Raw genomic sequence first — 10,375 nt, 5'->3', positions numbered from 1 at the left:
AAAAAAAATAATTTATTTGACTTGAAACACGAGAAATACAGAACACTAAAATTTGGATTCAAAGTGAACTTGAGTCATTTGCACTTAGAAGTGATTTTACGGAAATGCCTGAATAACTGTACTTGTTCAAATATTTTGTGCAAGAACTGTGTAATAACGAAAAATCTGGAAGCAATTCAAAACACAAGCTTTTACAGTGTGGCAGAATTGTTCCTCATTTTACTTTGTTGGCCTTTTTTGGAAAAGGATTTCTGTAAATATGAGTAAATGTTTTTGACATTTTTGCCTTTTTTGCAATACCTAGTGCCTTTTCCTGCCTTTTTCGCTATTTTATTTTGCCTTTTCCAGCCTATTTCAATATTTCATTTTGCCTTTTTTATAGGTTTTTAGGTCCTAAAAATCCGTTCCCTGGTGATCACATTCCATGTTCCGATTATTATATCGATAACCCTGTTGATAACTGTGTCGATAAAAATACCGATAACAATATCCATAAACATATAGAAAAATACAACGATTGCAAAATCGATCGATAAATATAACAATCATCAGTATCGATTATTGTACATATCGACAACAATATATATTACTAAATCGATAACAAAATCAATTATTTAATCGATTATTATACCGATAAAAATATCCATTATTGTATCGATAACAATATCGATTATTATATTGATTATTTTATCGATTACAATAGCGGTTATTTCATCAATAACAGTATCGATAACAACATCGATTATTTTATCGATAGCAATATCGATTATTATGTCGATAAAAATATCGAGTTTTATATCGATAACAATATCGATCTTCATCCTCATCCTTTTCTTCATATTCATCTTTATTTTTGCATATTCCTCTTCTCCTTTACCTTAAAATGTTTAAATTTACTTTGATCTTCGTTTTTGCCTGTACCTCTAGGCATCTTTGTATTTGTTTTTATTCTCAAACCGCTAAACCGCTGAGAACCATTTCCATGTGCATTATACCCTTTGAATTTGACAATTTACTCCCAACCAACCAACTGCCGCTAAAGAAGTTTCACTTCATAAATTCAAGAAATGTTCTTACCCTTTCAGTTACCCTAGTTCTTATGTATCTGTCATTGTCTCCATTTTTGTCTTTATCTTCACTTTTGCCTTCTTTTTTTTACTTCATCGTTATCATTTATTTCTTCATCTTCATATTTATCTTTATTTCAAAGCCTAATTTCAAATGTGAAGTGGAACAACATGAGAAACATGTTAAATTGAACATGTTGCAGCAACATCTATACACAAATACGAAATGTTTAAACGACGGTTTTGGCCGTAATTTTCAACCAATTGCGAAACCATAAAAACTTTGCTCATCTACGGAAAAATGCCTTTCCAACGGTGTTCTTGGTTTTGAAATCGGTTTGGTAGAATCGCTAAACGAACGGAGACAAAATTTATGTTAGCGTATATAGATGGGGTTGCGATGGGAGTGCAGGACATTCAAGATATCAACAAAAACTAACCGGTGAAGAAGGACGTATAGAAAGTGATCAGCATTTATTCGCAGTATGATTAGTACCCTTAAGGCTTCAAACAGAAGGTAAAATTTTGTGGAATAATCCCCGACCATCGTCAACGCGTTTTTATAGACCTATACAAATTTCCTTCCAAAAAGAAACCTGCGAACTTTCTAAACAAGAATTAAAATACGTCGAACACCAAATTAAATCTATTAAGCCAACAACAGTTTTCATCGGAAATAAAGAAAAAGAAATTTTTCTTAATTTTCAACTTACTATGATAGACGGAAAAATGTTTAGTGTAATTACCGAATCATCAACGCAAACGTGTGGAATCTGTGGAGCAACCCAGAAGTCTATGAATGATATTGATCGAGTCTTAGTGAGAGATATTAACGAAAATCATCTACATTTTGGATAATCAACTCTCCACGCCTGGATTCGTTCGTTTGAAACTTTACTACATATATACGCAAACGTCAAGCTGTGAAGCTGTGTTTTTCTGTGATCTGTTTAAATTTTGTGTTTGATAAAGCTGTTTACGCTTATTAAAGTAAAAAATTAAAAAAAGTGTTAATAAACTTCTGGTGCACAATTTAAAGATAAGTAAAACATCAAAATTTCCCGTAGATTTGATTAATTTAACTTGATATTCTTAATTGCATGTGCCGAGTATTTTGTTTCATATAATATATTGTTGTTGTACAATTGTTTTTGTTTGTGCACATTGATTTTGCTCTTTTTGTCTTTTTGTCATTTCTGCTGTTTCATCTTTGTCACAGCTGTTTGCGTTGTGTTTATTAGGTGTCTAATATACAGTGCATTTAAAACTGTTCGCTAACTGATATTTACCAGCTGATTGGTTCACTGATTAATACATCGTTTTCAAAACCGTTTTTGCTTTTTTGCTTCTAAAACCTAAAAATAAATATAATTTTAAACATGTCGTGTATTTACACCAATTGCCACGTTAAAAGCGACTCCTATGTGCCATGCTGGCTCTGCGATGGGATTGCCCATATAAAATGTGCTGGTTTGAGCGGTAGAGTATTAGACGCTATTAACGAGGGTAAGGGTCTTCGTTGGTCTTGTCAAAAATGTAGATCAACCGAAGTTGATTTATTTAAATTCTTCAGGCAGTCCAGAAATGGTTTTTCTGAGATCGGGAAGGATCTGTCGGCGCTTGTTGAGAAATTTAAGCATTACGAAAAAATGTTTAGATCTTTCACTTGTCTCGACGACCCTCCACACTCTGAAGATAGCCGTGAAAATAAAGGTGGGCATGTTATTAGTCCACCTAAAAAGACAACAGCCACGGATTCTAGTAAAAAAAATCCTCCATCCCAGTCCTTAGAACTTATTAATTTATCTTCTCCATGCCCTCAGGCATTGGAGCCTCCGATTTCTAAAGCCATATCCACTAGGTCTACTTCAAAAAATAGTCAAACCGTTGATTTAACAGTGTTACCATCAACATCTCAAGCTCCACTGTCTAACTTAGTTCCTCCGAATAATTCGGAGCCCCGCACATCAGACATCATTACCAAAAAGCTGGTTGTAATTTCTCCGAGAAGATCAATCTTTGTCTCTAGATTTGCTAAAGATACTTCTTCGGATGATATAAAGTCATACATATCGACTAAAATTAGAACTAAAGATGTATTTATTCGTAAATTTAATTTTAAATACGATCGCGATATTTCATCTTTTAAAATTGATGTAGCTTCCGAAGATTTTGATTCACTACTAAATAGTTCATTTTGGCCGACCGGGGCGTTTATTCGCGAGTTTGAGTATAAACCTAATAAAAGTAATAATAACGTAGCTAAAATTTCTAATCTTAATTCTGATTCAAAAAACTAACTCGCAAGTCTAATTTAAGTATTTACTATCAAAACGTTAGAGGTTTGAATACCAAATTAACTGACTTATATTTAAAAGGTTTTGACTGCAATTATAATATTATTTCCTTGACCGAAACATGGCTCAAACCTCATATTTTTAATTCCGAAATTCTTCCAAATGAATATCAAATATACAGGAGTGACCGCGTGTGCAGAATCGGCGGTGGTGTTCTTTTTGCGGTGCATTCATCGATACCATCCGAGGAAGTTAGTCTTCCTGTCATTGAATATACCGAATTTAAATGTATACGTGTACAGGCTGGAAAGACTTATATTTATTTAGCTCTTTGCTACATCCCTCCTCATTCTGCCGTATCGGTATATATGCAGCTAGTTTCTTTACTTGAGACCGTAAATGCAATGCTTACGGCATCCGATTCTATGATTGTTTTGGGCGATTTAAATCTGCCACATATTTCATGGAACATTATTGACACCGATGTTGTACCAGTTTCATCTAGAGATAGTTACAATGTATTTCTGGAGGAAATGGCTGAACTATGCCTCAAACAAATAAATATATGTCCAAATAAGTTTGGAAAGGTCTTGGATCTCGTTTACGTTGATGATGTTCCGAAGGCCTCTATTAATCGGTGTGATCCCCTAGTTTTGCCGGAAGATGCATACCATCCTGCTCTTGAGTTAAACTACGAAACCATAAATGAAATACATAATAATAAGTCAAGTTCAAGTACTAGATATGTTTTTGCGAAAGCAAATTTCAGGAAAATTAACAAAGAACTTTCAAAGTTATCTTGGCCAATATATAGAGATGACGTGGAGCGTAGCGTTGAGCACTTTAATGATACTGTTTTCAATTTGATTCGAAAGTATGTGCCAATACGTAATATTGTTCATGAAGAACCAATACAATTATGGTTCACTAAAGAGCTTAAAAAATTGAAAAATAAAAAGTCGCACTCTTTTAAACTGTATAAAAGAACGGGCTTACACAGTGATTACCTAAGGTACTCAGTTTTGCGGCATAGCTACTTTGCATTAAATAAGAAATGTTATAATTCATATTTATGTAAAATTAAGAAGAATTTAATTAACAATCCTAAATCATTTGGTTTCGTAAATTCAAAGCGTAAGGCACATGGTTTTCCGTCCGCTATGCATTATCGCAACACTGTATCTAGCGACAGCCAACTCATTGCCAACATGTTTGCTCGGTTCTTTAGGTCCAATTATTCTGTAGACTTCCCTATAAGTGGAGACTATCCGTACGAGCTTTGTCCAATCAACTCTGCTTATATTCCAGTAATATCTTCCGATGAAGTTTTACACTCTTTAAAAACCTTAAAAGCGTCATTTAGGCCTGGACCTGATCATATTCCGACCTGTTTTCTTAAAAACTGCGCTGAGAACATCTGCGAGCCTTTAACAACTCTATTCAATTTGTCACTTAAACATGGCGTTTTTCCGTCAGCCTGGAAGGAGTCTTTCATAATACCACTTCACAAAAACGGCAGCAGGTCGTCTATAGAAAACTATCGAGGCATAGCGAAACTCTCCGCTATCCCCAAATTATTCGAAGCAATTATTGTTAACCAGCTGACATATTCTATATCTTCTTCAATTACACAATCTCAACACGGGTTTTCTAAAGGAAAATCTACTATTACTAATTTATTGGAGTTTACAACTCATGTCTCAAACGGTTTTAGAGAAAATGCTCATACCGACGTAATTTACACCGATTTCAATAAAGCTTTTGACAAAGTATGTCACTCGTTACTCATCCGTAAACTCGACCTAATCGGCTTTCAGCCCAGTCTCCTTCAATGGATCTCATCTTAGGAGTTCCTCAGGGAAGCCACCTTGGTCCGATTCTGTTCCTGATATTCATTAATGATATTTCTTCTATAATAAAACATTCAAAAATTTTAATGTATGCCGATGATGTGAAACTTTTTAAAACATTGTCCTCTATCGAAGAAAGGTCTTTGTTACAAGCGGATCTGAACAACGTGGTTAGTTGGTGTAATACAAACTATATGCCACTAAACCTTCAAAAATGTAAAGTTATGTGTTTCTCTCGGAGGGCTGTTCAACCAGCTGTTTATTCAATATCAAATTATAATCTGGAGCAGGTATCCAATTTTGTCGATCTTGGTATCACAATGGATTCCAAACTCAATTTCAACCATCATATTAATGTTACAGTCAATAAAGCCAAAGGCGTTTTTGCATTTGTAAGGCGATGGTCAAAAGAGTTCAAAGATCCTTATGTTACAAAAGCTCTTTTTACCAGTTTAGTTAGACCTATACTAGAATACGGATCTATTGTTTGGAATCCCCGCTACCAAGTTCATTCAGAAAGGATTGAATCAATTCAAAAACAATTCTTGCTTTTTGCATTGCGTAATTTTTACTGGGATTCAGATTACAATCTCCCCCCTTACACAAGTCGTCTAAAACTCATAAATTTGCCTACACTCGCAAGTCGTAGAGAAATGCTGGGTATAATATTTATCGTAAAATTAATGACAGGCTTGATTAATAGCCCGGCCCTCCTGGCTGAGGTAAATTTTAATGTTCCTTCTCGAGTGTCAAGACACTTTCGACCTCTATTTTTAAAGCCATGCAAAACTAATTTTGAACTAAACGAATCATTCCGTGGTTTATGTCAAGATTTTAACTGTCATTCCAGCACGTTTGACGTATCGGACTCGATTTTTACTATAAAGAAAACTATTATTTCCACTCTCAATAATTGAAATACTATCTTTAGCATATCCAATCAGCTGATGAATTTGATTCTGTAGCTGAATAGTTTTAGATCTCGACACTTAACAAACTCCTGTTTCCACTACTCGGCACGAAAAAACTAAAAAAAAAAAAAAAAAAAGTTTCCGTACGTCATGCGGACTGCGCCCCTCGTGTCGGTTGGGCGGGAATGGAGGGTAAAAAGCCGTTGGGATTAATTAATTAATAATATTCTACAAGCTTAGCGTATGCAAATGGCAGATTCGGGATGAAAATCAAAAAAATATTGTGAAAGAAAGAAAAAGTTTGATTATACAAAGATTTAAAGCAGAAATGGGATTATTAATAGATCTTCCAAAACAAGGGTTTGGGACGACCAATGACGGCAATACAGCCAGACGCTTTTTTCAGAGTCCTTCGATTGTTTCAGGAATAACAGAAATTGATGAAAATTTAGTTGAACGGTTTGCTATCATACTCCAAACTAAGTATGTCATGCGGATTCTCCGTCAATTCAGAAGCATTTCGAAAGCATGCGTTTTCAACCGCAAAAATGTTTGTGGACTTGTACCCAGGGTACTACATGCCCTCCAGCATCCACAAAATTTTAATACATGGAGCCATGATACAAAAAGAAGGTAGTTTCATTTCAAAATTTTTGACAAAAAATAAGTTTTTGAAGTTTCATAAATTGTACAAAATTATGAGGCACATTGATATCAATGAAACAATACATCAGAGGGTTTAATGTTGTGCGTCGGAAATGTTCGGTTATTTGTAAAATGATTTTTTGGTGGAGAGCGGAAACGGAAGGTGCGTGTCACCAAAAACTTACTAGAAAGAGAACAGTATAAACTTTAAGATAATTCACCCTTCGCCTCCCTGCCCCTTCTACAGACACTCGGGGCCCATTTCAAAATGGGATAAAATTAGCATTTTCGCAAAGTAAAATTAAACTCGTGTTAGGCCATCAGCAGTGAGTACTCTTTTCCATTTTGGTAGCCTTCGGCCGCGCTAGTGAAAATAACCTCATCAGTCCAACTCTGGTTACGCCATCCACAGTATATTTGGGCAAAATTTACCTCCAAATTTACAAAAAAAAGTGCATATTTTAAACCGAAACCTTTGTTCTAACTTAAAGCTTAGTCCTTTGGCTAGACGTATATGTTAAAATTTTTTGATTCGGGTCACGGGTTTGAACACGATAACCCAATATCATTGTACAAATTAGGGATGATGCGAATGTGGAATTTTAGACATCCGCGGATGCGAATGCGTATGCGAATATCTAAAAGCTAACAACCGCGAATGCGGATCTCAAGTATTTTTAAGAAACAATTAGAATCTAGCATAATGGCGAGATCGTTGTTTAAACAGCGCTTACAAAGCCAAACCAGATGTGTCAGGTTTTTCTAAAGATTTTTAAAAATAGTTCTCCATTATCATTCCTTTGGCTGTTTCAGAATTTGGGGAATCTGTAACTTCATCAGCGTTTTTCGATTTTAATTTTTGTACTTAATTTTTAATACTTTCTTCTGCGACTGGTTTGAACAATCCGTGCCTAATAGGTGGATATGGAAAATAAATTATTGTTTTCCTGGAATGAAAATTTTGAACAAAATTCTGTTTTCAAAGTCGTGGCTGTCAGCGGAATCGGATAAGAACACTGTTATTTTTTAAGAAAGCACCCCGTTTTTTAAAAACATTTGAATCTCAGATACTTACGTAATTCTTATCTTATTAAAGGTCAGACCTATAGTCTTTTAATTATTTGAGCATCGCTCCTCTTTATAGCCAGACGTTGATCATTTCTGCTGGAAATCCCTATTGAAGGAGCTTACTCTTTGACTTTAAATAGCAAAGAAGGGACAATATATATCCATCCGAAAAAATATTGCCCGTCAAGTAAACAAAATTACTGTTCTTTAATTTTTTGCAAAAAATAAATTCCCCAAGGAGCCCCATTTGAAATTATTGAAACGAATATATGTAACGTCAAAAGCAAATCACGAAAATTTGGTTAAGAATTACAGTGCACAGCTTCTTTTTTTGTGTCTAGTAGTTTTTTTAAAATTGGTTAAAAAAAATAATATTAAAGAGAGAAACCATCGAAAGAAGAGAAAACAAAAAATATTGTTAAAAAGGCTAGGTTCCCTTTTACGTACGTCAAAGGTCAAGTAGAAGTTGGAACTTGCATGACTGCCCATTGATTGCTCAGTTATATAGCTGAAGAAATAATAAGTTTAAATACATTTTTGTCTAAGGGCGTGTGTGAATCGGTAACAAAGTTCTATGGGGAAAGCTGTTGAATAATATTTTTACTATGGTGAGACAGTTTTGCCAATCTGTTGTGTGAAATTAAATCTTTTTTGACAGCAGTAAATTTTTGATAACCGCAGATTTAGTCGGAATAAAGTATTACAAATTGAAGTGAAATTAATAGTTTAAGAAAACATCTACCATCACTGATAGCATTTCATCAATTTAAGCTTTTGTTTTACGAAAAATTACACACAGCAACAATCTTTGCGATTGTCAAAATCTTCTATGCATTTGTCAAAAATTTCACTAGCCTCATGAGCTACTGAAATTTTATTCACCTCATAGTTGCCAAAAATTTACTTGCCGCAAACTTTGTTACCGATTCACACACGCCCTAAGTTGATAAATATGAACAGTTTTGTTACACAAATACTCCCACGACCACAGGCAAAAATATTGGCTACAATTTGTCATTTTGTTTGCCATATATACGTTTTATCGGTGCACTTGCACAACATTCGTATTCGCAAAAGCTCCGCATTGATTATTGCGAATGCGAATGCGAATATTCCCAACATCCCCGGTACAAATATCCGAACCGTAACCAAACTGTCTTACTTATGCCATTTTCTAAAAACAAAAACTTTCTAAAATGAAACTGCAGTAGTTTTCATCTTATGTGGATAATTCTTGTCACAAATACCTGGTTTCTTGCTTATATTTATGCATATATATTTTTGAGCAGCGCCACACCTTAACAGAAAATTCCGAGAATCCAAAATTGGTACTGTTACAAGTTGCATGACATCATTTTAACTCGATCTCCACCCTCTTCCACGGATAACGGTACATCGGTTAGAGGTTTAAAAATATTTTGTGTCAGCAATTTGTCATCAAACTGCATTAAATCGTATTACGTACTCTATCCTCTATCCAAAAAACTTTATTTTCGAACGTTTGCACAGGTGTATCAAATTCGTTCAGTTTGAAAACGCGCAAGACTTTTTAATGTTTTCATCCAACTTCACAAACTTAAATTTTTTTTTTTACTTTTTCAAGAAACAAAAATTTTTCTGCTAGTGAATCTGGTAGCATGGTTTTAATGAAATGTCATAAACTTATTAAAAGTCAAGTTGTCGGCAACAACAACGAATGTCAATAAATGAAACTACCTTCTATTTTTGTATCATGCATGGAGCAGACATAATTAAAAATGCAGAACTTCCAATAGGAATGTTATCAGAGGAAGCATTGGAGAGTAGAAATAAGGATTTTAAGAGATATAGACAAGATAGCACCAGAAAGATGTCGCGTAGTAAGACTATGGAAGACTTGTTTAATATATTACTTTTGTCATCTGATCCCTTAATATCCTCAATATCGAAAAATAAACCAAACATTTTTAAGAAAAAAGACACATTAAATAAAGAAGTACTAAAACTGTTGTCCAACCCAGAAGTAAATTTTGAGCTAGGTTCTGACATATCAGACCTAGATGAAGAGTCTAACTCTAGTTTCAGTGACTAGATTTATCTGGAAGTTTGCAGTATATATTTCTATTATTAATTCATTTATGTTATTTTACTTTAATCAGTTTTTTTCGATGTACTAAAAACTGGTTTACCTTTTTAAATATTTATGAAATGTTAAATAAAATTGAATTGTAGCCTTGAAAATATGTGAATATAAAAAATTAGCTTAATAAAAATCAAATAAAAAGGTTACAACCAAAAAAATTATGCACAAAGTTGTGTGTAAATAATATATTTATACTGCTAGAGTACTAATTGATAAGTAAAGATAGTAAAATAAATCATATATTTAATCCGTGATTTAATATCAGCTAGATTGACGAAAAATCACACTGTGCGACGCTTACATCACGGCCGGGAACGCGATAAACGTAGCGATGTACGGGATGCGCCGTAAAACTATTTCCACTTCACCGCTAAGCTAGAGTTTTTCGGCGCGATTTTTAACGTGGTTTCCCCAG

Source organism: Rhagoletis pomonella, unplaced genomic scaffold (genome assembly GCF_013731165.1).
Source record: "Rhagoletis pomonella isolate Grant_MI unplaced genomic scaffold, Rhpom_1.0 Rhpom_scaffold_00003, whole genome shotgun sequence".
In the NCBI taxonomy this organism is placed as follows: domain Eukaryota; kingdom Metazoa; phylum Arthropoda; class Insecta; order Diptera; family Tephritidae; genus Rhagoletis; species Rhagoletis pomonella.
The sequence above is the reverse complement of the archived record's forward strand: the minus strand, read 5'-3'. Positions refer to the sequence as shown.